Raw genomic sequence first — 20,137 nt, 5'->3', positions numbered from 1 at the left:
AAACATGATTTTCCATGTACAAATGTGAATTGTAGTTCAAAGACCCAACATTTGAAAACGGACCATTTTTTTAGTTTCTGAAGCATGTCGTAAGGGGGGGTGGTTATCTCTTTCGTCAAAAATCGGGCGTTTTCGCTTGAACAATAAAGGCCTCCAAATGTTATTTTTTTCACTTCCCGTGGAGGAGAAACACTTTTTAAGGCCTCAGAGTGAATAAATTGGCCATTTTCATTCACATTTACCCATTCCTCAAATCTTGTGTTTAGGGCCCCTGGAAGCTTGAAAATCACTTTAAACATCTAATTTCATCTCTAAAAGTGATTATCCACGTACAAATGTGAATTGTAGTTCAAAGACGCAACATTTGAAAATGGCCCATTTTTTTTCGTTTCTGACGCATGTCGTAAGGGGGGGGTGGTTATCTCTTTCACCCAAAAACTGGCATTTTTGAATGAACAATAAAGGCCTCCAAATGTTATTTAATTTACTTCCCGTGGAGGAGAAACACTTTTTAAGGCCTCAGAATGAGTAAATTGGCCATTTTCATTCACTTTTAGCCATTCCTCAAATCTCGTGTTTAAGGCCCCTGGAAGCATGAAAATCACTTTAAACATCTCAATTTATCTTTAAAAGTGATTTTCCACGTACAAATGTGAATTGTAGTTCAAAGAGGCGACATTTGAAAACGGACCATTTTTTTAGTTTCTGAAGCATGTCGTAAGGGGGGGTGGTTATCTCTTTCGTCAAAAATCGGGCGTTTTCGCTTGAACAATAAAGGCCTACAAATGTTATTTAATTCACTTCCCGTGGAGGAGAAACACTTTTTAAGGCCTCAGAGTTAGTAAATTGGCCATTTTCATTCACTTTTACCCATTTCTCAAATCTTGTGTTTAGGGCCCCTGGAAGCTTGAAAATCACTTTAAACATCTAATTTTATCTCTAAAAGTGATTATCCACGTACAAATGTGAATTGTCGTTCAAAGACGCAACATTTGAAAATGGACCATTTTTTTCGTTACTGAAGCATGTCGTAAGGGGGGGTGGTTATCTCTTTCAAAAAAACCCAGGCGTTTTTGATTGAACAATAAAGTCCTCCAAATGTTATTTAATTCACTTCCCGTGGAGGAGAAACACTTTTTAAGGCCTCAGAGTGAGTAAATTGGCCATTTTCATTCACTTTTAGCCATTCCTCAAATCTCGTGTTTAAGGCCCCTGGAAGCATGAAAATCACTTTAAACATCTCAATTTATCTTTAAAAGTGATTTTCCACGTACAAATGTGAATTGTAGTTCAAAGATGCGATATTTGAAAACGGACCATTTTTTTCGTTTCTGAAGCATGTCGTAAGGGGGGGTGGTTATCTCTTTCATCAAAAATCGGGCATTTTTGATTGAACAATAAAGGCCTACAAATGTTATTTAATTCACTTTCTGGGGTGGAGAAAAACTTTTTAAGGCCTCAGAGTGAATAAATTGGCTATTTTCATTCACATTTACCCATTCCTCAAATCTTGTGTTTAGGGCCCCTGGAAGCTTGAAAATCACTTTAAACATCTAATTTCATCTCTAAAAGTGATTATCCACGTACAAATGTGAATTGTAGTTCAAAGACGCAACATTTGAAAATGGACCATTTTTTTTCGTTTCTGACGCATGTCGTAAGGGGGGGGTGGTTATCTCTTTCACCAAAAAACTGGCATTTTTAAATGAACAATAAAGGCCTCCAAATGTTATTTTATTCACTTCCCGTGGAGGAGAAACACTCTTTAAGGCCGTAGAGTGAGTAAATTGGCCATTTTCATTCACTTTTACCCATTCCTCAAATCTCGTGTTTCAGGCCCCTGGAAGCATGAAAATCACTTTAAACATCTCAATTTATCTTTAAACATGATTTTCCATGTACAAATGTGAATTGTAGTTCAAAGAGGCAACATTTGAAAACAGACCATTTTTTTAGTTTCTGAAGCATGTCGTAAGGGGGGATGGTTATCTCTTTCGTCAAAAATCGGGCGTTTTCGCTTGAACAATAAAGGCCTACAAATGTTATTTAATTCACTTCCCGTGGAGGAGAAACACTTTTTAAGACCTCAGAGTGAGTAAATTGGCCATTTTCATTCACTTTTACCCATTTCTCAAATCTTGTGTTTAGGGCCCCTGGAAGCTTGAAAATCACTTTAAACATCTAATTTTATCTCTAAAAGTGATTATCCACGTACAAATGTGAATTGTCGTTCAAAGACGCAACATTTGAAAATGGACCATTTTTTTCGTTTCTGAAGCATGTTGTAAGGGGGGGTGGTTATCTCTTTCACCAAAAAACAGGCGTTTTTGATTGAACAATAAAGGCCTCGAAATATTATTTTATTTACTTCCCGTGGAAGAGAAACACTTTTTAAGGCCTCAGAATGAGTAAATTGGCCATTTTCATTCACTTTTAGCCATTCCTCAAATCTCGTGTTTAAGGCCCCTGGAAGCATGAAAATCACTTTAAACATCTCAATTTATCTTTAAACATGATTTTCCATGTACAAATGTGAATTGTAGTTCAAAGAGGCGACATTTGAAAACGGACCATTTTTTTAGTTTCTGAAGCATGTCGTAAGGGGGGGTGGTTATCTCTTTCATCAAAAATTGGGCGTTTCGCTTGAACAATAAAGGTCTACAAATGTTATTTTATTCACTTCCTGTGGAGGAGAAACACTTTTTATGGCCTCAGAGTGAGTAAATTGGCCATTTTCATTCACTTTTACCCATTTCTCAAATCTCGTGTTTAAGTCCCCTGGAAGCATGAAAATCACTTTAAACATCTCAATTTATCTTTAAAAGTGATTTTCCACGTACAAATGTGAATTGTAGTTCAAAGACGCAACATTTGAAAACGGACCATTTTTTTCGTTTCTGAAGCATGTCGTAAGGGGGGGGTGGTTATCTCTTTCATAAAAAATCGTGCGTTTGCGCTTGAACAATAAAGGCCTCCAAATGTTATTTAATTCACTTCCCGTGGAGGAGAAACACTCTTTAAGGCCGCAGAGTGAGTAAATTGGCCATTTTCATTCACTTTTACCCATTCCTCAAATCTCGTGTTTCAGGCCCCTGGAAGCATGAAAATCCCTTTAAACATCTCAATTTATCTTTAAACATGATTTTCCATGTACAAATGTGAATTGTAGTTCAAAGAGGCAACATTTGAAAACGGACCATTTTTTTAGTTTCTGAAGCATGTCGTAAGGGGGGGTGGTTATCTCTTTCGTCAAAAATCGGGCGTTTTCGCTTGAACAATAAAGGCCTACAAATGTTATTTAATTCACTTCCCGTGGAGGAGAAACACTTTTTAAGGCCTCAGAGTTAGTAAATTGGCCATTTTCATTCACTTTTACCCATTTCTCAAATCTTGTGTTTAGGGCCCCTGGAAGCTTGAAAATCACTTTAAACATCTAATTTTATCTCTAAAAGTGATTATCCACGTACAAATGTGAATTGTCGTTCAAAGACGCAACATTTGAAAATGGACCATTTTTTTCGTTTCTGAAGCATGTCGTAAGGGGGGGTGGTTATCTCTTTCAAAAAAAACCAGGCGTTTTTGATTGAACAATAAAGGCCTCGAAATATTATTTTATTCACTTTCCGTGGAGGAGAAACACTTTTTAAGGCCTCAGAATGAGTAAATTGGCCATTTTCATTCACTTTTAGCCATTCCTCAAATCTCGTGTTTAAGGCCCCTGGAAGCATGAAAATCACTTTAAACATCTCAATTTATCTTTAAAAGTGATTTTCCACGTACAAATGTGAATTGTAGTTCAAAAGGCGACATTTGAAAACGGACCATTTTTTTAGTTTCTGAAGCATGTCGTAAGGGGGGGTGGTAATCTCTTTCATCAAAAATCGGGCGTTTTTGATTGAACAATAAAGGCCTACAAATGTTATTTAATTCACTTCCCGTGGAGGAGAAACACTTTTTATGGCCTCAGAGTGAGTAAATTGGCCATTTTCATTCACTTTTACCCATTTCTCAAATCTCGTGTTTTAGGCCCCTGGAAGCATGAAAATCACTTTAAACATCTCAATTTATCTTTAAACATGATTTTCCATGTACAAATGTGAATTGTAGTTCAAAGACCCAACATTTGAAAACGGACCATTTTTTTAGTTTCTGAAGCATGTCGTAAGGGGGGGTGGTTATCTCTTTCATCAAAAATCGGGCGTTTCGCTTGAACAATAAAGGCCTACAAATGTTATTTCATTCACTTCCCGTGGAGGAGAAACACTTTTTATGGCCTCAGAGTGAGTAAATTGGCCATTTTCATTCACTTTTACCCATTTCTCAAATCTCGTGTTTTAGGCCCCTGGAAGCATGAAAATCACTTTAAACATCTCAATTTATCTTTAAACATGATTTTCCATGTACAAATGTGAATTGTAGTTCAAAGACCCAACATTTGAAAACGGACCATTTTTTTAGTTTCTGAAGCATGTCGTAAGGGGGGGTGGTTATCTCTTTCGTCAAAAATCGGGCGTTTTTGCTTGAACAATAAAGGCCTACAAATGTTATTTAATTCACTTCCCGTGGAGGAGAAACACTTTTTAAGGCCTCAGAGTTAGTAAATTGGCCATTTTCATTCACTTTTACCCAATTCTCAAATCTTGTGTTTAGGGCCCCTGGAAGCTTGAAAATCACTTTAAACATCTAATTTTATCTCTAAAAGTGATTATCCACGTACAAATGTGAATTGTCGTTCAAAGACGCATCATTTGAAAATGGACTATTTTTTTCGTTTCTGAAGCATGTCGTAAGGGGGGGGTGGTTTTCTCTTTCACCAAAAAACAGGCGTTTTTAATTGAACAATAAAGGCCTCCAAATGTTATTTAATTCACTTCCCGTGGAGGAGAAACACTTTTTATGGCCTCAGAGTGAGTAAATTGGCCATTTTCATTCACTTTTACCCATTTCTCAAATCTCGTGTTTTAGGCCCCTGGAAGCATGAAAATCACTTTAAACATCTCAATTTATCTTTAAACATGATTTTCCATGTACAAATGTGAATTGTAGTTCAAAGACCCAACATTTGAAAACGGACCATTTTTTTAGTTTCTGAAGCATGTCGTAAGGGGGGGTGGTAATCTCTTTCATCAAAAATCGGGCGTTTTTGATTGAACAATAAAGGCCTACAAATGTTATTTAATAAACTTTCTGGGGTGGAGAAAAACTTTTTAAGGCCTCAGAGTGAATAAATTGGCCATTTTCATTCACATTTACCCATTCCTCAAATCTTGTGTTTAGGGCCCCTGGAAGCTTGAAAATCACTTTAAACATCTCATTTTATCTCTAAAAGTGATTATCCACGTACAATGTTAATTGTAGTTCAAAGAGGCAAAATTTGAAAACGGACCATTTTTTTAGTTTCTGAAGCATGTCGTAAGGGGGGTGGTTATCTCTTTCGGCAAAAATCGGGCGTTTTGCTTGTACAATAAATGCCTACATATGTTATTTTATTCACTTCCCGTGTAGGAGAAACACTTTTTATGGCCTCCGAGTGAGTAAATTGGCCATTTTCATTCACTTTTACCCATTTCTCAAATCTTGTGTTTAGGGCCCCTGGAAGCTTGAAAATCACTTTAAACATCTAATTTTATCTCTAAAAGTGATTATCCACGTACAAATGTGAATTGTCGTTCAAAGACGCAACATTTGAAAATGGACCATTTTTTTCGTTTCTGAAGCATGTCGTAAGGGGGGGTGGTTATCTCTTTCACCAAAAACAGGCGTTTTTGATTGAACAATAAAGGCCTCGAAATAATATTTTATTCACTTCCCGTGGAGGAGAAACACTTTTTAAGGCCGCAGAGTGAGTAAATTGGCCATTTTCATTCACTTTTACCCATTCCTCAAATTTCGTGTTTCAGGCCCCTGGAAGCATGAAAATCACATTAAACATCTCAATTTATCTTTAAACATGATTTTCCATGTACAAATGTGAATTGTAGTTCAAAGAGGCAACATTTGAAAACGGACCATTTTTTTAGTTTCTGAAGCATGTCGTAAGGGGGGGGTGGTTATCTCTTTCGTCAAAAATCGGGCGTTTTCGCTTGAACAATAAAGGCCTACAAATGTTATTTAATTCACTTCCCGTGCAGGAGAAACACTTTTTAAAGCCTCAGAGTGAGTAAATTGGCCATTTTCATTCACTTTTACCCATTTCTCCAATCTTGTGTTTAGGGCCCCTGGAAGCTTGAAAATCACTTTAAACATCTAATTTTATCTCTAAAAGTGATTATCCACGTACAAATGTGAATTGTCGTTCAAAGACGTAACATTTGAAAATGGACCATTTTTTTCGTTTCTGAAGCATGTCGTAAGGGGGGGTGGTTATCTCTTTCACCAAAAAACGGGCATTTTTGATTAAACAATAAAGGCCTCCAAATGTTATTTTATTCACTTCCCGTGGAGGAGAAACACTTTTTAAGGCCGCAGAGAGAGTAAATTGGCCATTTTCATTCACGTTTACCCATTTCTCAAATCTTGTGTTTAGGGCCCCTGGAAGCTTGAAAATCACTTTAAACATCTCAATTTATCTTTAAACATGATTTTCCATGTACAAATGTGAATTGTAGTTCAAAGAGGCAACATTTGAAAACGGACCATTTTTTTAGTTTCTGAAGCATGTCGTAAGGGGGGTGGTTATCTCTTTCACCAAAAAACAGGCATTTTTGATTGAACAATAAAGGCCTCCAAATGTTATTTAATTCACTTCCCGTGGAGGAGAAACACTTTTTAAGGCCTCAGAGTGAGTAAATTGGCCATTTTCATTCACCTTTACCCATTTCTCAAATCTTGTGTTTAGGGACCCTGGAAGCTTGAAAATCACTTTAAACATCTGATTTTATCTCTAAAAGTGATTATCCACGTACAAATGTGAATTGTAGTTCAAAGAGGCGACATTTGAAAACTGACCATTTTTTTAGTTTCTGAAGCATGTCGTAAGGGGGGGTGGTTATCTCTTTCATCAAAAATCGGGCGTTTTTGATTGAACAATAAAGGCCTACAAATGTTATTTAATTCACTTTCTGGGGTGGAGAAAAACTTTTTAAGGCCTCAGAGTGAATAAATTGGCCATTTTCATTCACGTTTACCCATTTCTCAAATCTTATGTTTAGGGCCCCTGGAAGCTTGAAAATCACTTTAAACATCTCATTTTATCTCTAAAAGTGATTATCCACGTACAATGTTAATTGTAGTTCAAAGGGGCAAAATTTGAAAACGGACCATTTTTTTAGTTTCTGAAACATGTCGTAAGGGGGGTGGTTATCTCTTTCGTCAAAAATCGTGCGTTTTCGCTTGAACAATAAAGGCCTCCAAATGTTATTTAATTCACTTCCCGTGGAGGAGAAACACTTTTTAAGGCCGCAGAGTGAGTAAATTGGCCATTTTCATTCACTTTTACCCATTTCTCAAATCTTGTGTTTAGGGCCCCTGGAAGCTTGAAAATCACTTTAAACATCTCAATTTATCTTTAAACATGATTTTCCATGTACAAATGTGAATTGTAGTTCAAAGAGGCAACATTTGAAAATGGACCGTTTTTTTAGTTTCTGAAGCATGTCGTAAGGGGGGGTGGTTATCTCTTTCGTCAAAATTCGGGCGTTTTCGCTTGAACAATAAAGGCCTACAAATGTTATTTAATTCACTTCCCGTGGAGGAGAAACACTTTTTAAGGCCTCAGAGTGAGTAAATTGGCCATTTTCATTCACTTTTACCCATTTCTCAAATCTTGTGTTTAGGGCCCCTGGAAGCTTGAAAATCACTTTAAACATCTAATTTTATCTCTAAAAGTGATTATCCACGTACAAATGTGAATTGTCGTTCAAAGACGCAACATTTGAAAATGGACCATTTTTTTCGTTTCTGAAGCATGTCGTAAGGGGGGGTGGTTATCTCTTTCACCAAAAAACAGGCGTTTTTGATTGAACAATAAAGGCCTTGAAATATTATTTTATTCACTTCCCGTGGAGGAGAAACACTTTTTAAGGCCTCAGAATGAGTAAATTGGCCATTTTCATTCACTTTTACCCATTTCTCAAATCTTGTGTTTAGGGCCCCTGGAAGCTTGAAAATCACTTTAAACATCTCATTTCATCTCTAAAAGTGATTATCCACGTACAAATGTGAATTGTAGTTCAAAGAGGCAAAATTTGAAATCGGACCATTTTTTTAGTTTCTGAAGCATGTCGTAAGGGGGGTGGTTATCTCTTTCGTCAAAAATCGGGCGTTTTTCTTGAACAATAAAGGCCTACAAATGTTATTTTATTCACTTTCTGGGGTGGAGAAAAACTTTTGAAGGCCTCAGAGTGAATAAATTGGCCATTTTCATTCACATTTACCCATTCCTCAAATCTTGTGTTTAGGGCCCCTGGAAGCTTGAAAATCACTTTAAAAATCTAATTTCATCTCTAAAAGTGATTATCCACGTACAAATGTGAATTGTAGTTCAAAGACGCTACATTTGAAAATGGACCATTTTTTTTTCGTTTCTGACGCATGTCGTAAGGGGGGGTGGTTATCTCTTTCACCAAAAAACTGGCATTTTTGAATGAACAATAAAGGCCTACAAATGTTATTTAATTCACTTCCCGTGGAGGAGAAACACTTTTTAAGGCCTCAGAGTGAGTAAATTGGCCATTTTCATTCACTTTTCGCCATTCCTCAAATCTCGTGTTTAAGGCCCCTGGAAGCATGAAAATCACTTTAAACATCTCAGTTTATCTTTAAAAGTGATTTTCCACGTACAAATGTGAATTGTAGTTCAAAGATGCGATATTTGAAAACGGACCATTTTTTTCGTTTCTGAGTCATGTCGTAAGGGGGGGTGGTTATCTCTTTCATCAAAAATCAGGCATTTTTGTTTGAACAATAAAGGCCTACAAATGTTATTTAATTCACTTTCTGGGGTGGAGAAAAACTTTTTAAGGCCTCAGAGTGAATAAATTGGCCATTTTCATTCACATTTACCCATTCCTCAAATCTTGTGTTTAGGGCCCCTGGAAGCTTGAAAATCACTTTAAACATCTAATTTCATCTCTAAAAGTGATTATCCACGTACAAATGTGAATTGTAGTTCAAAGACGCAACATTTGAAAATGGACCATTTTTTTTCGTTTCTGACGCATGTCGTAAGGGGGGGGTGGTTATCTCTTTCACCCAAAAACTGGCATTTTTGAATGAACAATAAAGGCCTCCAAATGTTATTTTATTCACTTCCCGTGGAGGAGAAACACTCTTTAAGGCCGCAGAGTGAGTAAATTGGCCATTTTCATTCACTTTTACCCATTCCTCAAATCTCGTGTTTCAGGCCCCTGGAAGCATGAAAATCACTTTAAACATCTCAATTTATCTTTAAACATGATTTTCCATGTACAAATGTGAATTGTAGTTCAAAGAGGCAACATTTGAAAACGGACCATTTTTTTAGTTTCTGAAGCATGTCGTAAGCGGGGGTGGTTATCTCTTTCGTCAAAAATCGGGCGTTTTCGCTTGAACAATAAAGGCCTACAAATGTTATTTAATTCACTTCCCGTGGAGGAGAAACACTTTTTAAGGCCTCAGAGTTAGTAAATTGGCCATTTTCATTCACTTTTACCCATTTCTCAAATCTTGTGTTTAGGGCCCCTGGAAGCTTGAAAATCACTTTAAACATCTAATTTTATCTCTAAAAGTGATTATCCACGTACAAATGTGAATTGTCGTACAAAGACGTAACATTTGAAAATGGACCATTTTTTTCGTTTCTGAAGCATGTCGTAAGGGGGGGTGGTTATCTCTTTCACCAAAAAACGGGCATTTTTGATTAAACAATAAAGGCCTCCAAATGTTATTTTATTCACTTCCCGTGGAGGAGAAACACTTTTTAAGGCCGCAGAGAGAGTAAATTGGCCATTTTCATTCACGTTTACCCATTTCTCAAATCTTGTGTTTAGGGCCCCTGGAAGCTTGAAAATCACTTTAAACATCTCAATTTATCTTTAAACATGATTTTCCATGTACAAATGTGAATTGTAGTTCAAAGAGGCAACATTTGAAAACGGACCATTTTTTTAGTTTCTGAAGCATGTCGTAAGGGGGGGGTGGTTATCTCTTTCGTCAAAAATCGGGCGTTTTCGCTTGAACAATAAAGGCCTACAAATGTTATTTAATTCACTTCCCGTGCAGGAGAAACACTTTTTAAAGCCTCAGAGTGAGTAAATTGGCCATTTTCATTCACTTTTACCCATTTCTCCAATCTTGTGTTTAGGGCCCCTGGAAGCTTGAAAATCACTTTAAACATCTAATTTTATCTCTAAAAGTGATTATCCACGTACAAATGTGAATTGTCGTTCAAAGACGTAACATTTGAAAATGGACCATTTTTTTCGTTTCTGAAGCATGTCGTAAGGGGGGGTGGTTATCTCTTTCACCAAAAAACGGGCATTTTTGATTAAACAATAAAGGCCTCCAAATGTTATTTTATTCACTTCCCGTGGAGGAGAAACACTTTTTAAGGCCGCAGAGAGAGTAAATTGGCCATTTTCATTCACGTTTACCCATTTCTCAAATCTTGTGTTTAGGGCCCCTGGAAGCTTGAAAATCACTTTAAACATCTCAATTTATCTTTAAACATGATTTTCCATGTACAAATGTGAATTGTAGTTCAAAGAGGCAACATTTGAAAACGGACCATTTTTTTAGTTTCTGAAGCATGTCGTAAGGGGGGTGGTTATCTTTTTCACCAAAAAACAGGCATTTTTGATTGAACAATAAAGGCCTCCAAATGTTATTTAATTCACTTCCCGTGGAGGAGAAACACTTTTTAAGGCCTCAGAGTGAGTAAATTGGCCATTTTCATTCACCTTTACCCATTTCTCAAATCTTGTGTTTAGGGACCCTGGAAGCTTGAAAATCACTTTAAACATCTAATTTTATCTCTAAAAGTGATTATCCACGTACAAATGTGAATTGTAGTTCAAAGAGGCGACATTTGAAAACGGACCATTTTTTTAGTTTCTGAAGCATGTCGTAAGGGGGGGTGGTTATCTCTTTCATCAAAAATCGGGCGTTTTTGATTGAACAATAAAGGCCTACAAATGTTATTTAATTCACTTTCTGGGGTGGAGAAAAACTTTTTAAGGCCTCAGAGTGAATAAATTGGCCATTTTCATTCACGTTTACCCATTTCTCAAATCTTATGTTTAGGGCCCCTGGAAGCTTGAAAATCACTTTAAACATCTCATTTTATCTCTAAAAGTGATTATCCACGTACAATGTTAATTGTAGTTCAAAGGGGCAAAATTTGAAAACGGACCATTTTTTTAGTTTCTGAAACATGTCGTAAGGGGGGTGGTTATCTCTTTCGTCAAAAATCGTGCGTTTTCGCTTGAACAATAAAGGCCTCCAAATGTTATTTAATTCACTTCCCGTGGAGGAGAAACACTTTTTAAGGCCGCAGAGTGAGTAAATTGGCCATTTTCATTCACTTTTACCCATTTCTCAAATCTTGTGTTTAGGGCCCCTGGAAGCTTGAAAATCACTTTAAACATCTCAATTTATCTTTAAACATGATTTTCCATGTACAAATGTGAATTGTAGTTCAAAGAGGCAACATTTGAAAATGGACCGTTTTTTTAGTTTCTGAAGCATGTCGTAAGGGGGGGTGGTTATCTCTTTCGTCAAAATTCGGGCGTTTTCGCTTGAACAATAAAGGCCTACAAATGTTATTTAATTCACTTCCCGTGGAGGAGAAACACTTTTTAAGGCCTCAGAGTGAGTAAATTGGCCATTTTCATTCACTTTTACCCATTTCTCAAATCTTGTGTTTAGGGCCTCTGGAAGCTTGAAAATCACTTTAAACATCTAATTTTATCTCTAAAAGTGATTATCCACGTACAAATGTGAATTGTCGTTCAAAGACGCAACATTTGAAAATGGACCATTTTTTTCGTTTCTGAAGCATGTCGTAAGGGGGGGTGGTTATCTCTTTCACCAAAAAACAGGCGTTTTTGATTGAACAATAAAGGCCTTGAAATATTATTTTATTCACTTCCCGTGGAGGAGAAACACTTTTTAAGGCCTCAGAATGAGTAAATTGGCCATTTTCATTCACTTTTACCCATTTCTCAAATCTTGTGTTTAGGGCCCCTGGAAGCTTGAAAATCACTTTAAACATCTCATTTTATCTCTAAAAGTGATTATCCACGTACAAATGTGAATTGTCGTTCAAAGACGCAACATTTGAAAATGGACCATTTTTTTTTGTTTCTGAAGCATGTCGTAAGGGGGGGGTGGTTATCTCTTTCACCAAAAAACAGGCGTTTTTGATTGAAAAATAAAGGCCTCGAAATAATATTTTATTCACTTCCCGTGGAGGAGAAACACTTTTTAAGGCCTCAGAATGAGTAAATTGGCCATTTTCATTCACTTTTAGCCATTCCTCAAATCTCGTGTTTAAGGCCCCTGGAAGCATGAAAATCACTTTAAACATCTCAATTTATCTTTAAAAGTGATTTTCCACGTACAAATGTGAATTGTAGTTCAAAGAGGCGACATTTGAAAACGGACCATTTTTTTAGTTTCTGAAGCATGTCGTAAGGGGGGGGGTGGTTATCTCTTTCACCAAAAAACAGGCATTTTTGATTGAACAATAAAGGCCTCCAAATGTTATTTTATTCACTTCCCGTGGAGGAGAAACACGTTTTAAGGCCGCAGAGAGAGTAAATTGGCCATTTTCATTCACGTTTACCCATTTCTCAAATCTTGTGTTTAGGGCCCCTGGAAGCTTGAAAATCACTTTAAACATCTCATTTCATCTCTAAAAGTGATTATCCACGTACAAATGTGAATTGTAGTTCAAAGAGGCAAAATTTGAAATCGGACCATTTTTTTAGTTTCTGAAGCATGTCGTAAGGGGGGTGGTTATCTCTTTCGTCAAAAATCGGGCGTTTTTCTTGAACAATAAAGGCCTACAAATGTTATTTTATTCACTTTCTGGGGTGGAGAAAAACTTTTGAAGGCCTCAGAGTGAATAAATTGGCCATTTTCATTCACATTTACCCATTCCTCAAATCTTGTGTTTAGGGCCCCTGGAAGCTTGAAAATCACTTTAAAAATCTAATTTCATCTCTAAAAGTGATTATCCACGTACAAATGTGAATTGTAGTTCAAAGACGCTACATTTGAAAATGGACCATTTTTTTTTCGTTTCTGACGCATGTCGTAAGGGGGGGTGGTTATCTCTTTCACCAAAAAACTGGCATTTTTGAATGAACAATAAAGGCCTACAAATGTTATTTAATTCACTTCCCGTGGAGGAGAAACACTTTTTAAGGCCTCAGAGTGAGTAAATTGGCCATTTTCATTCACTTTTCGCCATTCCTCAAATCTCGTGTTTAAGGCCCCTGGAAGCATGAAAATCACTTTAAACATCTCAGTTTATCTTTAAAAGTGATTTTCCACGTACAAATGTGAATTGTAGTTCAAAGATGCGATATTTGAAAACGGACCATTTTTTTCGTTTCTGAAGCATGTCGTAAGGGGGGGTGGTTATCTCTTTCATCAAAAATCAGGCATTTTTGTTTGAACAATAAAGGCCTACAAATGTTATTTAATTCACTTTCTGGGGTGGAGAAAAACTTTTTAAGGCCTCAGAGTGAATAAATTGGCCATTTTCATTCACATTTACCCATTCCTCAAATCTTGTGTTTAGGGCCCCTGGAAGCTTGAAAACCACTTTAAACATCTAATTTCATCTCTAAAAGTGATTATCCACGTACAAATGTGAATTGTAGTTCAAAGACGCAACATTTGAAAATGGACCATTTTTTTTCGTTTCTGACGCATGTCGTAAGGGGGGGGGTGGTTATCTCTTTCACCCAAAAACTGGCATTTTTGAATGAACAATAAAGGCCTCCAAATGTTATTTTATTCACTTCCCGTGGAGGAGAAACACTCTTTAAGGCCGCAGAGTGAGTAAATTGGCCATTTTCATTCACTTTTACCCATTCCTCAAATCTCGTGTTTCAGGCCCCTGGAAGCATGAAAATCACTTTAAACATCTCAATTTATCTTTAAACATGATTTTCCATGTACAAATGTGAATTGTAGTTCAAAGAGGCAACATTTGAAAACGGACCATTTTTTTAGTTTCTGAAGCATGTCGTAAGCGGGGGTGGTTATCTCTTTCGTCAAAAATCGGGCGTTTTCGCTTGAACAATAAAGGCCTACAAATGTTATTTAATTCACTTCCCGTGGAGGAGAAACACTTTTTAAGGCCTCAGAGTTAGTAAATTGGCCATTTTCATTCACTTTTACCCATTTCTCAAATCTTGTGTTTAGGGCCCCTGGAAGCTTGAAAATCACTTTAAACATCTAATTTTATCTCTAAAAGTGATTATCCACGTACAAATGTGAATTGTCGTTCAAAGACGCAACATTTGAAAATGGACCATTTTTTTCGTTTCTGAAGCATGTCGTAAGGGGGGGTGGTTATCTCTTTCACCAAAAAACAGGCGTTTTTGATTGAACAATAAAGGCCTCGAAATATTATTTTATTCACTTCCCGTGGAGGAGAAACACTTTTTAAGGCCTCAGAATGAGTAAATTGGCCATTTCCCTTCACTTTTAGCCATTCCTCAAATCTCGTGTTTAAGACCCCTGGAAGCATGAAAATCACTTTAAACATCTCAATTCATCTTTAAAAGTGATTTTCCACGTACAAATGTGAATTGTAGTTCAAAGAGGCGACATTTGAAAACGGACCATTTTTTTAGTTTCTGAAGCATGTCGTAAGGGGGGGTGGTTATCTCTTTCATCAAAAATCGGGCGTTTCGCTTGAACAATAAAGGCCTACAAATGTTATTTCATTCACTTCCCGTGGAGGAGAAACACTTTTTATGGCCTCAGAGTGAGTAAATTGGCCATTTTCATTCACTTTTACCCATTTCTCAAATCTCGTGTTTCAGGCCCCTGGAAGCATGAAAATCACTTTAAACATCTCAATTTATCTTTAAACATGATTTTCCATGTACAAATGTGAATTGTAGTTCAAAGACCCAACATTTGAAAACGGACCATTTTTTTAGTTTCTGAAGCATGTCGTAAGGGGGGGTGGTTATCTCTTTCGTCAAAAATCGGGCGTTTTTGCTTGAACAATAAAGGCCTACAAATGTTATTTAATTCACTTCCCGTGGAGGAGAAACACTTTTTAAGGCCTCAGAGTGAATAAATTGGCCATTTTCATTCACATTTACCCATTCCTCAAATCTTGTGTTTAGGGCCCCTGGAAGCTTGAAAATCACTTTAAACATCTAATTTCATCTCTAAAAGTGATTATCCACGTACAAATGTGAATTGTCGTTCAAAGACGCAACATTTGAAAATGGACCATTTTTTTTCGTTTCTGACGCATGTCGTAAGGGGGGGGTGGTTATCTCTTTCACCCAAAAACTGGCATTTTTGAATGAACAATAAAGGCCTCCAAATGTTATTTAATTTACTTCCCGTGGAGGAGAAACACTTTTTAAGGCCTCAGAATGAGTAAATTGGCCATTTTCATTCACATTTAGCCATTCCTCAAATCTCGTGTTTAAGGCCCCTGGAAGCATGAAAATCACTTTAAACATCTCAATTTATCTTTAAAAGTGATTTTCCACGTACAAATGTGAATTGTAGTTCAAAGAGGCGACATTTGAAAACGGACCATTTTTTTAGTTTCTGAAGCATGTCGTAAGGGGGGGGTGGTAATCTCTTTCATCAAAAATCGGGCGTTTTTGATTGAACAATAAAGGCCTACAAATGTTATTTAATTCACTTTCTGGGGTGGAGAAAAACTTTTTAAGGCCTCAGAGTGAATAAATTGGCCATTTTCATTCACATTTACCCATTCCTCAAATCTTGTGTTTAGGGCCCCTGGAAGCATGAAAATCCCTTTAAACATCTCAATTTATCTTTAAACATGATTTTCCATGTACAAATGTGAATTGTAGTTCAAAGAGGCAACATTTGAAAACGGACCATTTTTTTAGTTTCTGATGCATGTCGTAAGGGGGGGTGGTTATCTCTTTCGTCAAAAATCGGGCGTTTTCGCTTGAACAATAAAGGCCTACAAATGGTATTTAATTCACTTCCTGTGGAGGAGAAACACTTTTTAAGGCCTCAGAGTTAGTAAATTGGCCATTTTCATTCACTTTTACCCATTTCTCAAATCTTGTGTTTAGGGCCCCTGGAAGCTTGAAAATCACTTTAAACATCTAATTTTATCTCTAAAAGTGATTATCCACGTACAAATGTGAATTGTCGTTCAAAGACGCAACATTTGAAAATGGACCATTTTTTTCGTTTCTGAAGCATGTCGTAAGGGGGGGTGGTTATCTCTTTCAAAAAAAACCAGGCGTTTTTGATTGAACAATAAAGGCCTCGAAATATTATTTTATTCACTTCCCGTGGAGGAGAAACACTTTTTAAGGCCTCAGAATGAGTAAATTGGCCATTTTCATTCACTTTTAGCCATTCCTCAAATCTCGTGTTTAAGGCCCCTGGAAGCATGAAAATCACTTTAAACATCTCAATTTATCTTTAAAAGTGATTTTCCACATACAAATGTGAATTGTAGTTCAAAAGGCGACATTTGAAAACGGACCATTTTTTTAGTTTCTGAAGCATGTCGTAAGGGGGGGTGGTTATCTCTTTCATCAAAAATCGGGTGTTTCGCTTGAACAATAAAGGCCTACAAATGTTATTTCATTCACTTCCCGTGGAGGAGAAACACTTTTTATGGCCTCAGAGTGAGTAAATTGGCCATTTTCATTCACTTTTACCCATTTCTCAAATCTCGTGTTTTAGGCCCCTGGAAGCATGAAAATCACTTTAAACATCTCAATTGATCTTTAAACATGATTTTCCATGTACAAATGTGAATTGTAGTTCAAAGACCCAACATTTGAAAACGGACCATTTTTTTAGTTTCTGAAGCATGTCGTAAGGGGGGGTGGTTATCTCTTTCGTCAAAAATCGGGCGTTTTTGCTTGAACAATAAAGGCCTACAAATGTTATTTAATTCACTTCCCGTGGAGGAGAAACACTTTTTAAGGCCTCAGAGTTAGTAAATTGGCCATTTTCATTCACTTTTACCCAATTCTCAAATCTTGTGTTTAGGGCCCCTGGAAGCTTGAAAATCACTTTAAACATCTAATTTTATCTCTAAAAGTGATTATCCACGTACAAATGTGAATTGTCGTTCAAAGACGCATCATTTGAAAATGGACTATTTTTTTCGTTTCTGAAGCATGTCGTAAGGGGGGGTGGTTTTCTCTTTCACCAAAAAACAGGCGTTTTTAATTGAACAATAAAGGCCTCCAAATGTTATTTAATTCACTTCCCGTGGAGGAGAAACACTTTTTATGGCCTCAGAGTGAGTAAATTGGCCATTTTCATTCACTTTTACCCATTTCTCAAATCTCGTGTTTTAGGCCCCTGGAAGCATGAAAATCACTTTAAACATCTCAATTTATCTTTAAACATGATTTTCCATGTACAAATGTGAATTGTAGTTCAAAGACCCAACATTTGAAAACGGACCATTTTTTTAGTTTCTGAAGCATGTCGTAAGGGGGGGTGGTAATCTCTTTCACCAAAAAACTGGCATTTTTGAATGAACAATAAAGGCCTACAAATGTTATTTAATAAACTTTCTGGGGTGGAGAAAAACTTTTTAAGGCCTCAGAGTGAATAAATTGTCCATTTTCATTCACATTTACCCATTCCTCAAATCTTGTGTTTAGGGCCCCTGGAAGCTTGAAAATCACTTTAAACATCTCATTTTATCTCTAAAAGTGATTATCCACGTACAATGTTAATTGTAGTTCAAAGAGGCAAAATTTGAAAACGGACCATTTTTTTAGTTTCTGAAGCATGTCGTAAGGGGGGTGGTTATCTCTTTCGGCAAAAATCGGGCGTTTTGCTTGTACAATAAATGCCTACATATGTTATTTTATTCACTTCCCGTGGAGGAGAAACACTTTTTATGGCCTCCGAGTGAGTAAATTGGCCATTTTCATTCACTTTTACCCATTTCTCAAATCTTGTGTTTAGGGCCCCTGGAAGCTTGAAAATCACTTTAAACATCTAATTTTATCTCTAAAAGTGATTATCCACGTACAAATGTGAATTGTCGTTCAAAGACGCAACATTTGAAAATGGACCATTTTTTTCGTTTCTGAAGCATGTCGTAAGGGGGGGTGGTTATCTCTTTCACCAAAAAACAGGCGTTTTTGATTGAACAATAAAGGCCTCGAAATATTATTTTATTCACTTCCCGTGGAGGAGAAACACTTTTTAAGGCCTCAGAATGAGTAAATTGGCCATTTCCCTTCACTTTTAGCCACTCCTCAAATCTCGTGTTTAAGACCCCTGGAAGCATGAAAATCACTTTAAACATCTCAATTCATCTTTAAAAGTGATTTTCCACGTACAAATGTGAATTGTAGTTCAAAGAGGCGACATTTGAAAACGGACCATTTTTTTAGTTTCTGAAGCATGTCGTAAGGGGGGGTGGTTATCTCTTTCATCAAAAATCGGGCGTTTCGCTTGAACAATAAAGGCCTACAAATGTTATTTCATTCACTTCCCGTGGAGGAGAAACACTTTTTATGGCCTCAGAGTGAGTAAATTGGCCATTTTCATTCACTTTTACCCATTTCTCAAATCTCGTGTTTCAGGCCCCTGGAAGCATGAAAATCACTTTAAACATCTCAATTTATCTTTAAACATGATTTTCCATGTACAAATGTGAATTGTAGTTCAAAGACCCAACATTTGAAAACGGACCATTTTTTTAGTTTCTGAAGCATGTCGTAAGGGGGGGTGGTTATCTCTTTCGTCAAAAATCGGGCGTTTTTGCTTGGACAATAAAGGCCTACAAATGTTATTTAATTCACTTCCCGTGGAGGAGAAACACTTTTTAAGGCCTCAGAGTGAATAAATTGGCCATTTTCATTCACATTTACCCATTCCTCAAATCTTGTGTTTAGGGCCCCTGGAAGCTTGAAAATCACTTTAAACATCTAATTTCATCTCTAAAAGTGATTATCCACGTACAAATGTGAATTGTAGTTCAAAGACGCAACATTTGAAAATGGACCATTTTTTTTCGTTTCTGACGCATGTCGTAAGGGGGGGGGTGGTTATCTCTTTCACCCAAAAACTGCCATTTTTGAATGAACAATAAAGGCCTCCAAATGTTATTTAATTTACTTCCCGTGGAGGAGAAACACTTTTTAAGGCCTCAGAATGAGTAAATTGGCCATTTTCATTCACATTTAGCCATTCCTCAAATCTCGTGTTTAAGGCCCCTGGAAGCATGAAAATCACTTTAAACATCTCAATTTATCTTTAAAAGTGATTTTCCACGTACAAATGTGAATTGTAGTTCAAAGAGGCGACATTTGAAAACAGACCATTTTTTTAGTTTCTGAAGCATGTCGTAAGGGGGGTGGTAATCTCTTTCATCAAAAATCGGGCGTTTTTGATTGAACAATAAAGGCCTACAAATGTTATTTAATTCACTTTCTGGGGTGGAGAAAAACTTTTTAAGGCCTCAGAGTGAATAAATTGGCCATTTTCATTCACATTTACCCATTCCTCAAATCTTGTGTTTAGGGCCCCTGGAAGCATGAAAATCCCTTTAAACATCTCAATTTATCTTTAAACATGATTTTCCATGTACAAATGTGAATTGTAGTTCAAAGAGGCAACATTTGAAAACGGACCATTTTTTTAGTTTCTGATGCATGTCGTAAGGGGGGGTGGTTATCTCTTTCGTCAAAAATCGGGCGTTTTCGCTTGAACAATAAAGGCCTACAAATGTTATTTAATTCACTTCCTGTGGAGGAGAAACACTTTTTAAGGCCTCAGAGTTAGTAAATTGGCCATTTTCATTCACTTTTACCCATTTCTCAAATCTTGTGTTTAGGGCCCCTGGAAGCTTGAAAATCACTTTAAACATCTAATTTTATCTCTAAAAGTGATTATCCACGTACAAATGTGAATTGTCGTTCAAAGACGCAACATTTGAAAATGGACCATTTTTTTCGTTTCTGAAGCATGTCGTAAGGGGGGGTGG

This window comes from Triturus cristatus, chromosome 12, assembly GCF_964204655.1.
Source record: "Triturus cristatus chromosome 12, aTriCri1.1, whole genome shotgun sequence".
Lineage (NCBI taxonomy): Eukaryota > Metazoa > Chordata > Amphibia > Caudata > Salamandridae > Triturus > Triturus cristatus.
This window is presented reverse-complemented; position numbering follows the sequence as displayed.